Consider the following 19465-nt stretch of genomic DNA (forward strand, 5'->3'; position numbering starts at 1 on the left):
AAAAAATTGACCGCTTTTTCTTTTTTTTTTTTCTCAACATACACCTCCAAACACCCGGGCAACGCCGGGCTGAAATGCTAGTAAACTATAAAACATACAAACGCCTATATTCATTCGAAAAAAATAAAATTGAATTTTTGTACTTTATTATTGTAATATTAAATTGAATTTTTGTACTTCGTTATTTTAGCGAAATGCGACATCTGAAAAAAATGTGTTTTCATTAAAAAAACAACAATAACTACTTACTGTTTTTATCAATTTCAACAATAAGCAATGTTATCTACCTAATTGCCATGTCAAAATTAGTTAAATATTTCTGGAATATTAAATAAAACACGTATTTCATTATTCAACGGGAAAAAATAATTTCGGCCATGTTTGCTCTGTCACGTGTGACATGTGACGTAAACACAAGGCAATAACGCATAGTTTGTAATGTCAATAAAGAAGGGTTTATTAAAATCAAAACAGGTAACAAATATACATATCAAATGTTATTGCTTTTAACAACATGGATCAAAGCTAAAAAGAAAATGGCTAGTCAGAACCAAATATTGATTTTTTAGACGAAATCTGTCAATGACAAAAATCTAGAGATAGACCAACTTTACTTTATTATGTATATATGTATATATGCGCGTGTGTGCGTGAAAATTGCAGGTGTGCATATTCTGTGATGACATCAATGAAGAATTAATATTTCATAAATTTTACATCTGAAATTTTATGATAGCTATTGCAGAATTGAATAAAATCTAAAAATGTTTATTTTGCTATGCAGTGTTTTTCATTATTATCTAACATACCGTTCTGCTTGTCTTTCATGAGTTCGTAATAACACAGCCCCACCCGCCCTGCATCTAATCTAAATATGATCAAATGTGAGAAATACTATGATTAAACATCTTGCTTTTCCTTCATCAAAAATCCGTCCTTTTGTTTTTTTTTTGTTTTTGTTTTTTTGTGTGTGACAATTTCGTATTTTTGTGTTCGTCAGGATAAATTGAAAAGAGAGAAACCGACTGAAGCAGACGTTGGGAAATCATCGTTGTCGTCGAAAAAATTTGTTGAAGAAGGGGGGAGACAATTTACAACTTGATGTCATCACCTGCCTCAGCGGCTGATTTGTAAACTGTTTGGACGTCTGGTTTTTGTTCTGTAAAAAAAAAAAAATAATAAAAAAAATAAAAATACGAATTATATTTGTGACGCGACAGATATGCAAATGTAGATAGAAACTATAGAACTGCACGCCTGTGGAACTCTGTTCCGCTTGCCTGTTTCCCTCCCGACTTCAACCTAGATGTCTTCAAGCCCAACACAAACAAATTCCTGATGAACCGCCCCCCTCTAAGTAATTACACCTTACCAATTCTCCAATACTATTGCTACACTATCCCTTTGATTACTGTACACACAATAACCCTTATCCCTGAGTGGCCATTGGGCCTTGATAAGTGGTGAACTCCATGTAAAAAAAAAATATCAGCAATAAATGCATATTTATAAAACAAATATAAACAGCATATAGGGTTTGAGCCTTCAACCTTCAAAAAGAGTGTCACTTAAAACTGAATATCACCCAGTACTTTATCCGTTACGCCATGGGTCCTTGTGGAGTCATAGGCAAATATAAACGCATGCACTTATACATAAACAACATATACACAGAAGAAGGGCACTGTTTTCTTTTTTTTTGTATACAAAGGAATCACCACTTATCAAGGCCCGGAGGCCACTCGAGGATAAGGGTTAATGAATGTACAGTGGTCAAAAGGAACATGTCGTAGTAATCGTTAATAGTGGAAATTTGGTAAATTGGATTACTTAAGGGGATGGCTAATCAAGAATTTGTTTACATTGGACTTCAAGACAACCATATTGTGGTCGGAAAACAAGAAAACGGAACAGCGTTCCACAGGCGTGCAGTTATTAGAAAGAAGCTTTGTTCATGGAATATACGTTTAGGTTTAGGCACAGATAAAGAGTGGGGAAATTATTGATAGTGGTTTCAGCTAGATTAATGTTTTCCGTAAAAGTCAGGACAGGAGGGAAGCATAGATTAGAGCTCAGACAAGCACTTGCCATGAAAATAACGATGAAGCAGAGACAGGCTCGCAACGCCTCTTCTATGGGAAAGAGGTTGCAGGGAAGAGAAAAGGGAATCCCCCACTAGACTGCGAAGTCTATTTTGAACTCTGTCAAGACAGGATATAAAATTACGCCATGGGTCCTTGCGAAGTAATAGGCAAAATTGAGTTCTAAGTGACATTTTTTTGGAGGTTGAAGGTTCATTCCTCAGTGCGAGTGATACTGAAAATATAATTACGAATTACTTAAGATTTTTAACCGGTCATGGCTGACGGAATGAGAGCATGTTACTCCTGTGGATTAAATAATGAGTTCCGTTTGAAATTTCGTATATCTTTTCGATTTGGACAAAAAGATTCCCGAGTTCGATAAGATACTCCTGAAGAAGGTCTGAAGTTATATTGGCTGGAACGTTCTCAACATGACAACAGTAGTTTAAATAATGAAGATCAGTTAAATAATCTTACAGCGACAAATACTGGTAGTGCACAACACATCCAAATTATTACTGTTTAAATTATGTTGTTTTGGATTATGGCATGGCAGTGCCGGATTTTGGAGTCGGACGACGACGGAAAATACCAGGTTCTCAAATATGTCCCAGAACAGAGGACTTCAAGTTATATATAAACAAATGCTTTTGTGGGTCAAGAGAGAGAGAGAGAGAGAGAGAGGAAGAAAAAACGCAGACCAAACACGTCGTCGCATTCCTAGACCGTCGCCAACCACGTCTCTCTATCTCTGCTCCATCGCCGAAATGTGGCTTCCCTGTAAAATATTACAAGTACTTTGACGGTAAATACTTGGACGAATTCAAAGCACTAGTAGCCCCTCGACATAAATACCCTCGACAAACCCGACAAGCAGCAAAATCCCACCCCTACACTGTAGAGATGCTTAGATGTCGAAAAGCTTTCTACTCAACTAGCTTCTTCCTTCGAACTGCTAGACTTTGGAATTCCCTTCCAGGCCCTATGTTTTTCCGACTGTACTGACATCACCACATTATCAAGGCCCAGAGGCCACTCAAGGATAAGGGTTAAAGAGTGTACAGTAGAAATTGGTCAATATAGTAATCATTAGTAATGAAAATTTGGTAAATTTAATAACTTATATGGAACGGCTCATCAAGAACTTATTTACTTTAGACTTGAACACAACCATATTGTAGTCAGCCGGAAAGCAGGAAAACGGAAGACAATTCCACAGGCGTGCAGTTCTAAGAAAGAAGCTTTGTTCATGGAATCTACGTTTAGGTTTAGGCACAGATAAAGAGTGGGGGAAATTATTGATAGTGTTTACAGCTAGACGAGTGTTTCTTGTGAAAGTTTGGCGAGGGGGGACCAAAGATTGAAGCTCAGTTGAACACTTTCCATGAAAATAACGATACATCAGAGACAAACTCGCAACATCTCTTCTGTGAGATAGAGGTTGCAAGGAGGAGAAAAGGACATCTCCTACGAGGCTACGAAGTCTATTTTGAACTCTATCAAGGCAGGACAAGTCCTTTCTAGCAGCTCCTGCCCAGATGTGGCAACAGTATTCCATCCTTGGACGTACCTGGCTCTTATATAGGTAGAGAATAGCATCAGCAGTGAGATATCTACTGGATCGATAGAAAGATCCCACCATTTTTCCAGCGGCCTTGGCAACAGATTTGATATACGTGTTCCATTTAAGATCAGGAGTAATGGTCAAGCCCAGAAGCTTGTCAAAACTTGAGGCCTCCTGAAGACGAGAGCCATTCATTTCAATTGATGACAAATGTGGATTAGAATGTTGATGATGTAAAGAGAGAAGCTTGGTTTTAGATGCATTAAAAGTAACCAGCCACTCCTTTCCCCATTGTACTACGTGCTCAAGATCAGAGGAGAGAGAATTGGAGAGAACTTGGTCGTTTACTGTCTTAGATGTGGTACCATAAATGGTAGTGTCGTCAGCATAAATGTCTACAAATGATGTAAGGATATGATTTGGAAGATCATTAATGTAGATCAGGAAAAGAGTTGGGCCCAGGATGGATCCCTGAGGGACACCGGCATTAATACTGTGAGCTTCTGATTTTTGCCCCTCAACTACTACTCTTATGAACCTATCAGAAAGAAATGATTTAATAATTGAGAAGACTTTTCCAGCTATACCATAGCTAGCGATCTTATGAAGTAAACCTTTATGCCATACCCTATCAAAGGCTTTAGATATGTCAAGAGCAATTGCTCTAGAAAGATTGCCACCGTCGAGAGATTTGCTAATCCTATGCGATATAACTGTAAGGACATCTGCTGTAGATCTAGCAGAACGGAAACCATATTGAGTGTCACTAAGAAGGTTATTTTTGTTGAGATGTTTGATTACTTCTGTATTTAACACAGATTCTAGCAACTTACTCATGACGCACAGGAGACTTATTGGCCTGTACTGAGAGGGGGATGAGCGATCACCTGAATTCTTAAATACAGGGCATACTGATGAGATTTTCCAGGGAGATGGGAAACTATTCTCCTTAAGACAACGTTTAAACAGTTTTGTAAGTATGGGCGCTAATTCAGGTTGAAGTTTTTTGAGTACTAAAATTGGAATACCATCAGGGCCAGTTGCTTTACTCGAATCAAGGTTTTTGATTAGCTTCGCAACATCACGTACAGATATACGTATATCACATAGCGTGTTTTCTGATACAGGAGGAAATATTGGGGGTTGGCGGTCTTGGTCGCAAAGGGTAGAATTTGCTGCAAAGTTCTTGACAAAGAGTTTGGCTTTGTCTGATGCTGACGAGATTACCTCAGGTCCATTGATAATAGTTGGGATGGAGCACACGCTTCTGTTCAGGATTCTGTTTGCTATTTGCCAAAACTGGTGGGAACCAAGCCGCTGCTCAGCTACTTTGGACTTAACAGATTGAGCATACAACACTCTTGCGTTCCTTATTACTTTCTTACAATGGTTGCTGGCAGTCCTGAAAACGGCTTTAGTTTCCATACATCTATTACGTTTGAAGCAGTGGAAAAAGTGATTTCTGTGCGCAATGGCAGCAGCACATTCTGGAGAGAACCATGGCTGGCTGTTAGGTTTTTGCTGAAACTTTTTAGAGGGTATGAAATGGTCAATACCTACAATTAACCATTCAGTTAGGTCTAATACTATAGAGGACACATCCTTTTTAAACATGGAATGCAGAGGTATATCAGATATAAATGTACGGAAGCTATCCCAGTCAGCCTTAGTGTATCGATATACTGTACGATGAAGAGGTACGTCTGGGGACTTATTACATTTCATTTTTATCTTAATTGATACAACAGAGTGGTCGGAAGATCCAAGAGGCGACAGAACAGAAACTGAACATAGTTCAGGGCAAGTTGTGAGAAAAAGGTCTAGTAGGCTCGCATACTGGCCGTCATTATCGGGCACACGGGTAGGTTCCTGAACAATCTGAGTGAGGTCATAGGCAATGGAGAAATCATGACAGAACCTCCCCTCATCATCGGTCTTGTTTGAGTGGGTCAACCATTCGACGTTGTTAACATTGAAGTCTCCACATACGTGAATGTTAGCTGAAGGATAAGTAGAAAGGACTTGGTCAATTTTCTCAGATATGCTTTGAAAGATAGTAACTCCACTGTTGTGGGGGCGATAGAGAGTAAATATAAATGCAGTAGTGTGAGCTAAAGCAACCCGGAAGCACATATAGGGTAAGTTAGGATCTTCCCTGGAGATGTCCCTCCCACATGGAAAGCTATCTTTAATATAGGCACATATTCCATGCCCATGACGATCTTGGGGGTCAGATTTAGAAGTTAAGTTAGAGTATCCTGAAATTGCAAACTCATCTAGGGAAATAGCCTGTCCAATGCCAGTTTCACTTAAAAATAAAAGGTCTGGTTTAGTCTCCTGTAATTGGGTTTCAACCTCTGGAAGGTTAGAACGAAGACCCCTGATGTTGGAGAAGGAGACATGGTAGTAGGGGTCTACGTTGGAAGTTGGAGAACCGGGTTTAATCGTGTATTTTTTCTTGAAACTTGTCATGATGAAATTTTGGAATTTGTGGACTAGGTCGACAGATTTACTTAGAGCAGGACAGAGAGGGGAAATTAAGAGAGAAAAAGAAACGAAGAATTTTTTTTTTTTTTATTTGTAGTTAATGATAAGGTAAAGCCGTAACAATTACCCACTAGTATGGCATCGAGAGGCCCCACCAGAAGCTACTGCATGGTCCAGAATCCATTCACCAAATGGCAATGCAGCAGCCCCAGTACTTTGCACCTGCTGATAGGACAGCCTCCTTAGTGGTTAATCCAAGGTTCGGGTCCCTGACTATCAGGCGGATAACGTCAGCCCAGACAAAACGTTTACCTCCAGCACCCTTACTAGTGACATGGCTACAAGGATAGACATAGAAACAGAAAATTTCCGCCATCTCAGCCAACTGTTCGCAAAAATACTGCCAACCTAGAAAACAGCTTTTTCTTCTCCCTTTGTCCGAAAAATCACTCATTTAAAAAAATGAGGACTGAGGGACAAATAAGAAGAAGCGAGAGTAACAGGAGCTGCCGATAACGCATCCACAATGCGTTTTCTACTCTCCATTAAAAAAAAACAAAACAAAAAAAACTATTAAGTATTGTACTTAATAAAAGTCCAACAGACGTGTTTAAGGGAAAGTATGGTGATAGATTCCCCTCACACGAACTAAAAATGAGTATAATTCGTAATTTTTGCTATCAACTCGGCAGATAAATAAACATATGTACGAGGAAAAAAAAAAAAAAAAAAAAAAAAAAGCTAGCATTTAATAAAACAGAAATACACAAATTAAATACTGAAATAAAATGGAGTTGTTAATATTTTAAATCCAAAATAAAAAGCATGATTGAAATCACTTATCTCAACAAAAACAATTCCGTCTCCAAATTGCAAACTGTGTTGAAAGAAATTCAGTTAGTAGCGTTCAAAACATTTTTTTTTTAAATTAGCCGTTAATAGAAAATCGTGATTTTATTCTGAACTTAAGCTAGTAACGTTTTAAGAAGCTTACGATATAAAAGAAAAGGCTGATGGGGGGGGGGGTTCTTCCGAAAGTAAGTTGGTGCCGTTATAAGTAATTTCGAGATAAGATGGAAGCCGGTATTGGACTAGAAGCTAGTTTTATTAATGCGTGTATTTTGAAATGTAAATCACTGGCGACCATGTTTGAACAGGCGGCATATGAAAGGGGCCAACCCTAAGTTTGTTCAGGTATGCTTAAAACGAATATTGCAAGGAAAATTAGCAAAGACAGACAGACTACTAGTTTTGGAGCTAGTTTTATTAATGCGTGTATTTTGAAATGTAAATCACTGGCGACCATGTTTGAACAGGCGGCATATGAAAGGGGCCAACCCTAAGTTTGTTCAGGTATGCTTAAAACGAGTATTGCAAGGAAAATTAGCAGAGACAGACAGACTACTAGTTTTGGAGCTAGTTTTATTAATGCGTGTATTTTGAAATGTAAATCACTGGCGACCATGTTTGAACAGGCGGCATATGAAAGGGGCCAACCCTAAGTTTGTTCAGGTATGCTTAAAACGAATATTGCAAGGAAAATTAGCAGAGACAGACAGACTACTAGTTTTGGAGCTAGTTTTATTAATGCGTGTATTTTGAAATGTAAATCACTGGCGACCATGTTTGAACAGGCGGCATATGAAAGGGGCCAACCCTAAGTTTGTTCAGGTATGCTTAAAACGAATATTGCAAGGAAAATTAGCAGAGACAGACAGACTACTAGTTTTGGAGTTAGTTTTATTAATGCGTGTATTTTGAAATGTAAATCACTGGCGACCATGTTTGAACAGGCGGCATATGAAAGGGGCCAACCCTCAGTTTGATCAGGTATGTTGAAAACGAATATCGAAAGGAAAAATAGCAGTGACAGACAGACTACTAGTTTTGGAGCTAGTTTTATTAATGCGTGTATTTGGAAATGTAAATCACTGGCGACCATGTTTGAACAGTTTGAACAGGCGGCGTATGAAAGGGGCCAACCCTCAGTTTGGCTCAGGTATGCTGAAAACGAATATCGCAGCAGAACTTAAAACACTTGTTCAGGTAGGTAGAAGAGTAACTTATCTTGCCTTTGGTAACATTTACATATACATTTGATTTGTATTTTGTTTTTTTCAACTTTTACGCTTTGTTGTCTTAACTCCGAAGGATTAACCTTAGAATTTCCACAGGTCTCATTAGTTAAAACGAATTATTTTGCAGTTCAAATTGGCGTGAAATAAACAAATCTGACTGACACAGGGTTTGCCATTTCCGGTTGTCGCCGCCGACAACGCTCTTATATTTACAATCGAAAGCGTCGCCAAGATCGTTCGTCGCTGTGTCTGTGTGTGTGAGTGGGGGCAAAGTTGTAACATTCAATAAAATCAACAGCTTTAATTTCTATGAATTGTCATTCGCGTATCGGTGCGAAGTCGAGTGTCGGCGTTCTTGTCTCGTTGAAGAAGTAAGTTTTTTTAACACAGTTGAGTTGGAAATGGATTTCTGCACGTGCATGGCTTGACGATAAGAATAACAATACAAATAACAACAATAATTATTATCTTCAAGTCTCTTCTTAAAGGGACTTTTCGGCTGGCTACGAAGTTACAACTAGCTAATGGACACTCGACACTGTCAATGAGTTATGCGAAACAGACGGACTGTTCCGCTGTATCAAAGTTATTAAGTGTGGTTAGACTGAAACTCATCAAAGCGAGTAATCTAAGTTTCAACTAGCTAATAGACATTCGGCACTTTCAATGAGTTATGCGATCATCGCTACTTGTCCAAAAACGGACTGTTCCGCTGTATCACAGTTATTAAGGGTGGTTAGAGTGTAACTCATCAGAGCCAGTAACCTAACTTACAACTAGCTAGTCAACATTCGACACTGTCATTGAGTTATGCGATACACTGCTAATTGTCCAGAGACGGACTGTTCTACTGTATCACAGTTGTAAAGGGTGGGTAGACTAAAACTCATAAGAGTCAGTAATCTAATTTACAACTAGCTTATCGACAGTAGACACTTTCACTGAGTTTACGTGTGTGTGTGTGTGTGTGTCTTTTTTTTGTGTGTGTGTGTGTGTGTTTGCTTCGTTAACATTCAGACTTTCCATTTTAAAATCGTTCGGGTATGCTGAAAACGAATATCGCAAGGAAAATTAGCACAGACAAATAGTTTTCGAGATACTAATGCGTGTATTTTGAAATGTAAATCACTGGCGACCATGTTTGAACAGGCAGCATATGAAAGGGGCCAACCCTCAGTTTATTCAGGTATGCGCTGAAAACGAATATCGCAAGGAAAATTAGCAGAGACAAATAGTTTTGGAGCTAGTTTTATTAATGCGTGTATTTTGAAATGTAAATCACTGGCGACCATGTTTGAACAGTTTGAACAGGCGGCATATGAAAGTGGCCAACCCTCAGTTTGTTCAGGTATGCTGAAAACGAATATCGCAAGGAAAATTAGCAGAGACAAATAGTTTTGGAGATAGTTTTATTAATGCGTGTATTTTGAAATGCAAATCACTGGCGACCATGTTTAAACATGCGGCATATGAAAGGGGCCAACCCTCAGTTTGTTCAGGTATGCTGAAAACGAATATCGCAAGGAAGATTAGCAGAGACAGACAGACAAACTACTAGTTTTGGAGCTAGTTTTATTAATGCGTGTATTGTGAAATGTAAATCCCTGGCGACCATGTTTGAATAGGGGGCATATGAAAGGGGCCAACCCTCAGTTTGTTCAGGTATGCTGAAAACGAATATCGCAAGGAAAATTAGCACAGACAGACGAATAGTTTTCGAGATAGTAATGCGTGTATTTTGAAATGTAAATCACTGGCGACCATGTTTGAACAGGCGGCATATGAAAGTGGCCAACCCTCAGTTTGTTCAGGTATGCTGAAAACGAATATCGCAAGGAAAATCAGCACAGACTGACTATAGATTCACCATCATAGTATTGAAATATTTTTTATTTTATAAAGGAATCACTATTTATCAAGCCCCAGAGGCCACTCGAGGATAAGGGTTAAAGTGTGTACAGTTGTCAATTGGACAATATCATAGTAATCATTAGAAGTGTAAATTTGGTAAATTGGATTACTTAAGAGGAACGGCTCATCAGGAACTTATGTACATTGGACTTGAAGACGACGAAATAAAAATATAAAGTTGAAAGAACTAGCGAAAAATACCATTTTAACGATGCCTTTCAAATCGTAAACTGCCTGTTTACAGTTTTTTACATTTAAAAAGTGTAAAAAAAAAAAGCAAACCTTTAGAATCCTAAAAAGATCTCCCGGGAGCATTTTTGCAACATGAAAAATATACAAACCAAAATAAAGAGAAGAGGCAACCCTACTCCAAAATATGGTTTATTACATCGCCTAAAAAAAAGAAGAATCGGGGGCTCCAATAATACGATAATTTGGTGGGGAAGTAAATTGTTTTCTTTTTTCTAACTTGATTGTAAAAAGTTTTTATTGCTAACATTTATTTTCATAAACTCTAACCACACCTCACAACCCTCATCCGGCCGGTCGGTAAAAAAGTTTTTATTTTTTAAAATTTTGTTGAAACCGACAACACACATACGCACGCACACACGCACACATAAGCATCGCTTCTTGTCAGCAAGCTAAAGAAGAGAGAAAGTGGGGGGAAGAAGAGAAAGGATCGTGTTCTCTGCACTGCACGTGCCGGGGTCAAACAGAAGTTAAATGAAATCGATTAAAAATGGCTCCACAAAGTTGTGTCTGAACTTTTTATTCTATGAAACTTAAGATTAATAAAACGAAATAATCGTGACCCGTGGAAATTCCACGGCGAATATTTCGCATTCAATAAGAACAAAACGAAAAAGTAGTTAACAAATAAATATATAAAAAAATGAATGTTACCAAAGGCAAGATAAGTTACCCTTCTACCTACCTAGATCACATTTTTGTTGTTTTAATTTATTTTAAAACGTTTATTTAACACAAACAAAAGTAGCGCACAGTTTTAAGTTAGAACAATAAATAAGTGTCTGACATTTTACAGACATCTTGTGAGACTCGATAATCGCTCCAAACTCGAAAATTAAGCAAAATACTGGTAGCAACACATCCAATAAATGTCAGCAAACGTTCGAACATGTTTTCTTTTCACATTAGCGAAACACTTATCAGAGAAAAAGCGAAAATGAGAAGCAAACACAAATGAAGAAGTCGGTTTTTATCGTTGAGCACAAAAACAACAACAAAAAAAGAGTATCTAATCTAATAGGCCCCGTGCTATAGGTCAATCTCCAAAGTCTGTCCCATCGCATCAGTGTTTTATCCCTGTTTACAAGTACTTTAATGGGATGTGCTCTGATGAATCTATGGTGCCCGGAAAACTCGTCCCGGGAAAACTCGTCTCCGGAAAACTCGTCTCCGGAAAACTCGTCTCCGGAAAACTCGTCTCCGGAAAACTCGTCTCCGGAAAACTCGTCCCCTTTCGCTAGGTAGGAAAACTGGTCCCTTATTGAATAAATATCGATTGAAAACACATTTTATGATCGTTATTGAAGGAGAAATTGTTTTTTTTTAAATAGACTATAGCCCCCCCATAATATTAAAAAAAAAATTTTTTTACTTGTTTGATGTTTTTTTTTTTTTCTAAATAAAATCGATTTTCTAAGTGTCCGTTTTCTACCTAACTGGCTAAGTTCTTAGTGGTTTCACTTATTTTAAAGCGTTTATTATGTTCATAAACGAGACCGCATATTTTTTTATATTAATATAAAAAGAATTTACTTATTTACTGTTGTTATAAAAGGGTAAAATCGATTTGGGTTTGTATTACTGTACACATCGATTCGAAAAAGTTGTCAAAAAACAAATATATAACAAATAAATGTTATCAAAAGCAAGATAAGTTACTTTCCTACCAAACTGGATATATTTTTCGTGTTTTTATTCAATGTAACATGTTTATTCAGCTCGAAAAACATACAGTGTTTACCGATGTAGTGGACAATTCAAAATAGTGGCCGACTCTCTCTTAAACACAGTAAGTTCGGGAATAGGTGTTATAAATAATAAGAATTTAGGAAAACTCAAAAAATATTAAAATTTTGGTTTGTATTACTGTACACATAGATTCGAAAAATAATAAACTAGACAAAATACTATTAAAAAAAGCACCGAATATATGTCAACCTATGTCACGGTAATATATATTGAGCGAATTTCTAACAGTATTTTGTCTAGTTTATTATTTTTCGAATCTATGTGTACAGTAATACAAACCAAAAGTTTAATATTTTTTTAAATATAATTTAGAGAGGGGGGGGGTATATCTCCCTCGGAAAAACAACCAACAAAAAATGAAATTAAAAAGATTCTTGATAAACGATAGCGGAGTTTTCAATAAAATTGATTAATAAATTTATTTAGTGATTACTTTTTCTCTGAATGATTGATTTTAGAATTTTGAAGTAAAAATTAAAAAAATTAAAAATGAGTTAACGAGAGATTGTTAGCACATGGCATCTCTCGCGCCAAAAAAATATTTCGCTTTTGATTTATTAGTTAATTTTTGCAAAATTTGACAGGACGACAATAAATGTTGATAATTGATAGAATTATAATTTTAAATAACGCATGAGTGCATTGCATTTGGTATGAGAGAAAACGAAAACATAACAACAAAAAACTATCATAATTAAAAAACCAAAACAAAAAAGTAACGCTCCCAATTTTTAATTTTTTTGTTTTGTTTTTTTATTATTGTTTTTATGACTCCAAAAAACATCGTTAAAATAAGAACCAAAAATTTTTTTAATTAACTTTGTATGAACATAATAAACGCTTTAAAATAAGTGAAACCACTAAGAACTTAGCCAGTTAGGTAGAAAAAAAAACAAAAAAAAAACATTAAACAAATAAAAATATTTTTTAAAAATATTATGGGGGGGGGCTATAGTCTATTTTAAAAAGCAATATCTCCTTCAAGAACGATCATAAAATGTGTTTTCAATCGATATTTATTCAATACGGGACCAGTTTTCCTACCTAGCGAAAGGGGACGAGTTTTCCGGAGACGAGTTTTCCGGAGACGAGTTTTCCGGAGACGAGTTTTCCGGAGACGAGTTTTCCCGGGACGAGTTTTCCTAAATTCGAATCTATAGCATTTATACCAGTGCCCGGAAAACTTGTCCCGGGAAAACTCGTCTCCGGAAAACTAGTACTGTTCAGTTTGTTCAGGTATGCTGAAAACGAATATCGCAAGGAAAATTAGCAGAGACAAATAGTTTTGGAGCTAGTTTTATTAATGCGTGTATTTTGAAATGTAAATCACTGGCGACCATGTTTGAACAGTTTGAACAGGCGGCATATGAAAGTGGCCAAACCTCAGTTTGTTCAGGTATGCTGAAAACGAATATCGCAAGGAAAATTAGCAGAGACAAATAGTTTTGGAGCTAGTTATATTAATGCGCGTATTTTGAAATGTAAATGCATAAACACACTCATGCACACACTTTCATAAACACACACACTCGCAAAAACACACACATATACACAAACCCACACGTAGACACAAATACACACCAACACAAATCAACTTTCCGTTAGAAGCTGTAATGGGGTGGGGACGGGTGGGTGTCATAAGTGTCAAGCGAATTTGAAAGTTTGTTAACGAAATATATATATATATATAATTATATATTATAATTATTTTTTTATTTTTTATAACTTTTCAAAGTTTCGGCTGCTAACCTCTCTCTCTCTCTCTGTCTCTTTGTCTCTCTCTCTGTGTCTCTGTCTGTCTGTCTGTTGGTCTGACTGTCTGTCTGTCTGTCTGTCTGTCTCTGTCTCTCTCTCTCTCTCTCTGGCTTCTCCGTGCCACTGCCACTAAGTTATATATATATATATATATATATATATATATATATATATATATATATATATATATATATATATATATATGTGTGTGTGTGTGTGTGTGTGTGTGTGTGTGTGTGTTTGTATATATATATACTTATATATATATGTTTACATATATGTGGAAGTATATATCTAGAGAGAGAGAGAGAGAGAGAGAGAGAGAATATGTGCTTCCACATCAAAGAGGGGCAGGAGCATAAGCAGAGACAGAAGCACACACTCTAACACACTCGCACAAACACACACATACAGAAAACACACACATACATACGCACTTTCATAAACGCACATACAAACACTCGCATAAACACACACATACACGAACACGCACGTACACACAAATACTCAAACACACCAACGCAAATCAACTTTCCGTTAAAAGCTGTCATGAGGTGGGAGAGGTGGGGGTCATAAGTGTACCTATTTACTATGCCTCCCCACGGGACAGAGTTAGACACCAGGGTCGTTTTTTAACGTGGAGAAAAGGTACAAAAATAAAAATTGTCTCAGTCGTGAAGGATTTCTCCTCCACCGAAAGAGAACAAGCAATTAAAGTGCAGCATCTGAAGAACAGATACTACACTTTGATCTTGACCAAAAGGCCAAGAAAAAAAGTGTAAATCGAATTTGAAAGTTTGTTCACGAAATGGATTTATTTCAACTTCGTTTGACACGTGCCAATTCTTCTGCCCTTCCCCCCCCCCCACCACCACTTGCCTCTCACTTTACTAAGACTTTTCGGGTTGGGGTGTTTATGCTTGCTACGCTGGGGTATGTCGTAAAAATAACCGGTTTTTTTTTCGTTATTAAATTGTAATTTTTTAAGAAATCATTACCTTAAAAGTTAAGAAAGCCATTCTTAATGTAGAGAGGGGCATGTTAACTATTCTGGACTTTCATCCAATAATTTAATAAGCAAAAGATAGGATAAAATTGAATTTAACTTGAAAATTTTACCCAAAAATGTCGCAGAAGTTTTCTTTGATATTTCTTATTTTACAAGCTGCCCCAGCGTAGTATTAACACCTCCAATCTCTCCATGATAAGAACGGCTTTCTGAAAGAAAACACCCCCAAGAAAGCCGTTCTTAACATGGAGAGATTGGAGGGGGTATTCCGGAAGTCGTTCTTAAAATGGGGAGAGGAGGGCGTTTTGTAACTATTCCGTACTTTCACCTAACAATTTAATAAAAAACATCAAATGTTAAATAAAAATAAATAAAAATAAGATAAATAAAAAATAAATAAAAATAAAAATAAAAAACATCAAATCAAATAAAAAAAACGATCAATGTATAGTATCTGTTAACGAAAATATTTTTTTTTAATTATTAGCAAATAATTCAAAGAATAGATTTCTAAATAATACCGTTTTTATTTCGGCACGGTAGCATAACTGCATAGGATGCATATACTTTTTAACGTTTTCGTTTTTTCCTATTATAATTATACGTATATTTTCTTGTGTCTATGACGTAACTGTTCCTTACTTTGTCTGTATCAATGTTACAGCATATTCCAAATATCACATCAATCTATAGAGTGGTTTAGTTAAGTGATATTTTAAGTTTTAATTAAAGAAAAAAAAAACAGATACTACAGTTTGATTTTGTCCAAAATGTATGGATAGAAATATTTCTTTCCACGTGGCTGTAGATTCCCGCTAAATTTCGTCTTATGATAAATAAATACATGTATATATATATATATATATATATATATATATATATATATATATATATATATATATATATATTATATAATTATTTTATAATTTTTTATAACATTTCAAAGTTTCGGGTGCTACCCCCCCCTCTCTCTCTCTCTCTCTCTCTCTCTCTCTCTCTCTCTATCTATCTCTCTCTCTCGCTCGAATGCTCGCTCTCGCGCACGCGCGCTTCTCCGTGTCCTTATATATAGACAGAGAGAGAGGGAAAAGGGGGGAGAGACCGAAAGAGACAGAGAATGTGTCTACGCTCCCCGCCACCATGCTTGCACGCCAACGACACACACACCCACATACACACACACTTGCATTAACACACACATACACAGACACACACACGTCTACATGCACTCTTCAAACTAAACAAGTTTAAATCAACCAATGAAAAGGCAGCTACGTACCACAAACTCCATAAAAGGTAAAAAGTTTGTAACGTCGACTGGGAAATGTTTGAATTTCCCCGCCGATGGTGAAATATAAAACAGCCCCAAAACGGGCTGTAAATTCAGTTTGACCGTGGCAGCGAGAAGAGTTCGAGGAGAATAGATGACCAGCCAGAAGACCCAGCTAAGCCGCCGCCCTGCCGCTGCTTTTATTTCTGCCTACTTCTCTGATGTCAAACAAATTTAAAGGTATTTATATTTTATTATACAAAATACTGTTAGAAACCTAGCTAATCGATATTACCGTGATAATTGTGCAGTTTATAAACCGTGGTGTTCTTGGATAAAATATTTTTAATTTAAATCTAAATTAACGTCTTTTAATATAATTTGTTAGATGAAAATATATATATAATATTATTTAAGGGTGGTCGATAAACTTTAGAATTACCGTGACAATTGTGCAGTTTATACACCGTGGTGTTCTTGGATAAAATATTTTTAATTTAAATCTAAATTAACGTCTTTTAATTTAATTTGTTAGATGAAAGTATATATATAATATTATTTAAGGGCGGTCGATAAACTTTAGAATTACCGTGACAATTGTGCAGTTTATAAACCGTGGTGTTCTTGGATAAAATATTTTTAATTTAAATCTAAATTAACGTCTTTTAATTTAATTTGTTAGATGAAAGTATATATATAATATTATTTAAGGGCGGTCGATTAACTGTATAATTACCGTGACAATTGTGCAGTTTATAAACCGTGGTGTTCTTGGATAAAATATTTTTAATTTAAATCTAAATAACGTCTTTTAATTTAATTTGTTAGATGAAAGTATATATATAATATTATTTAAGGGCGGTCGATTAACTGTATAATTACCGTGACAATTGTGCAGTTTATAAACCGTGGTGTTCTTGGATAAAATATTTTTAATTTAAATCTAAATTAACGTCTTTTAATTTAATTTGTTAGATGAAAGTATTATTTAAGGGCGGTCGATAAACTGTATAATTACCGTGACAATTGTGCAGTTTATAAACCGTGCTGTTCTTGGATAAAATATTTTTAATTAAAGCCTAAATAACGTCTTTTAATTTAATTTGTTAGATGAAAGTATATATATATAATATTATTTAAGGGCGGTCGATAAACTTTAGAATTACCGTGACAATTGTGCAGTTTATAAACCGTGGTGTTCTTGGATAAAATATTTTTAATTTAAATCTAAATTAACGTCTTTTAATTTAATTTGTTAGATGAAAGTATATATATATAATATTATTTAAGGGCGGTCGATAAACTGTATAATTACCGTGACAATTGTGCAGTTTATAGACCGTGCTTTCCTTGTATAAAATTCTGGATGTGTATTTTCCCTCCTAAAGTCCAACCCTATCCTCACCGTGGTAGGGGGGTGTAACGTTGTAGTTTAACAGCTACACGGCTAAATGGGCTCTGGCAAAAAAAAAAAAAAAAAAAATCCAGAAAATGTCGGCATGAGTTTGTTGCGTCCGTCATCTGGTCGTCTTTTTATATGCTTGCATGTGGCGAGCAAAAAGGCGTGAAGGGGGCAGGCTGAAAGGAGAACAATACCCGAAAGATGTAAACCGAACGAAAGAGAAAAATGGGCCTCCCTCCAAGGCCCTGTGTTCTCCCCAGCCTGCTCCCAGTTTCCCCGACTTTGCATGCAACTGGTTTTGAGCTTTTGGAAAGCTCTTTTCTCAGTGTCGGGGTGTTGACTCCACTTCCAAGTTAACAAATAGCTGCAAGTCTGGGTACGGTCCGATTGGTTCCGAAGCTCTTCCGCTGTGAGGTGCGCTTTCGAATCTCCCGAAGGGGGCTACCCTCTAAGCAGGCGACACGTGCTCGTGTTACTATGTAATGCATGCTTGCCTCGACTCGACTAAGGACGACTAGAGTTCGACTAGATTGTGTGCTCACAAGCCGCTTTAAGGCCGCTTTTATTATTCCTACTGTCTACGAACTCCGAAACGGTATGGTAGTGCAATTATATATGACCGTCCTCCAATACGAAATGGTAGTGCAATTATATATGACGGTCCTCCGATATGATAGTAGGAATGCCAGTTTTGTGAGCGATCATCGCCGTCTTATGAACACAAACTAGTGGTATCTTTACGAATCCTGTTGGGTAGAGAGAACACCTCTGTTTTCTGCTCCGCCTGTTATTCTGAGTAGAAACCGCTTTTTAGTAGATGTTCGCAGCAAAGCTTGTTTTTATATAGTGCCCCTCCTTTCGGGAGTTCATCACCTCGCTGCCCAGACAAGAGCTTTCCCCGGCGGAACCTGTTTTTTTTCTTTGTTTTTTTGTTTTACTTTCCAGTTTAATAGCGAACGAACAGTCACCAGCAAGTGGTCTGCACCGACAGGAAGATGAGTATAGTATCACCCTTTCTTCTTTCTATTTCGATTTCAGTCTTTGTGATTTGAAAATTTAATTTAACTGTTTCCATTGTTCCAGCTTTCACACAGCAGTAGATTATCAACACTATAAATATCCTCTCTTTTTTATAGATTGGAACAAGCAATGAAACCTAGCAGCATCACCGTTCCTGTCTGCAACATGTCTTGTGCACTTTGAATCAAGTTTTTCTTTCTTTGCGTTCAAGCACATCTGGGTACAATCAAACTGTGTATGATGTATGTCTATCTGTTTCTTCCAACATTAGCATCTCGAAGTGTTGGCAGCCATCATTGTCATAGAAATAGAGTAAGTATTCTTTTTCTTTCCTTCTATGTGTATATTTTTGTAATTTCAGGTACTCCTCTTGATCATGATGGAATTCTACTATCAGCTATTGTGAGAATTATGTGGATTAGAAAAAACAACTGAATCCAGCAGCATCAGCTATCCTAGCTGCCACATGTTTCCTGTAGTTACAGAAGTCCTCAAGTAAGTGTTTCTTTCTTTGTGTACATGCACATCTGGGTAAAATCAAATTCTAAACTATTAGCTTTATTTAAATGAATTCAGTTCTGCTTGTATTTCTTCTCATCAGCTAACTTATGCAACTACAAAAAAAAGTAGTACATGGGTGTTTGATCATAGCCAGAAAGTTAAATATATCATTTTAAAAAAATCCATTAGTTATGTTGTCTCTCTTTATTATATAAATAAAAAAAAAAGTTTTTAAATAATTAAAGAAAAAAAATCATCACAGTAAAAATTATATATATGTAACAAAGAACACAAACAAACATGAAATTGCCATGAGTTTCAGCAAGAAGCAGAAAAGAGAAAAAGTGGAGATAACACCTGGGAAGTAACAGGTAAGAATTTTC

The 19465-nt window shown here is 36.5% G+C and overlaps 1 long non-coding RNA gene and 1 pseudogene across 1 annotated transcript; both read right to left on the reverse strand.

The window, feature by feature from the left end:
- Window positions 1–432: 432 nt before the first annotated feature.
- On the reverse strand, window positions 433–3016 carry LOC145243631 (uncharacterized). Its single transcript, XR_013862919.1, has 2 exons — window positions 2786–3016; window positions 433–1159 (listed from the first exon to the last, which is right to left on the reverse strand). It is a non-coding gene; the product is annotated as an uncharacterized LOC145243631 (long non-coding RNA).
- Window positions 3017–14523: 11507 nt separating this feature from the next.
- On the reverse strand, window positions 14524–14656 carry LOC145244157 (U2 spliceosomal RNA; annotated as a pseudogene).
- Window positions 14657–19465: the final 4809 nt, after the last annotated feature.

Source organism: Euprymna scolopes, chromosome 22 (assembly GCF_053919585.1).
Source record: "Euprymna scolopes isolate OS-2025 chromosome 22, ASM5391958v1, whole genome shotgun sequence".
In the NCBI taxonomy this organism is placed as follows: Eukaryota; Metazoa; Mollusca; class Cephalopoda; order Sepiida; family Sepiolidae; genus Euprymna; species Euprymna scolopes.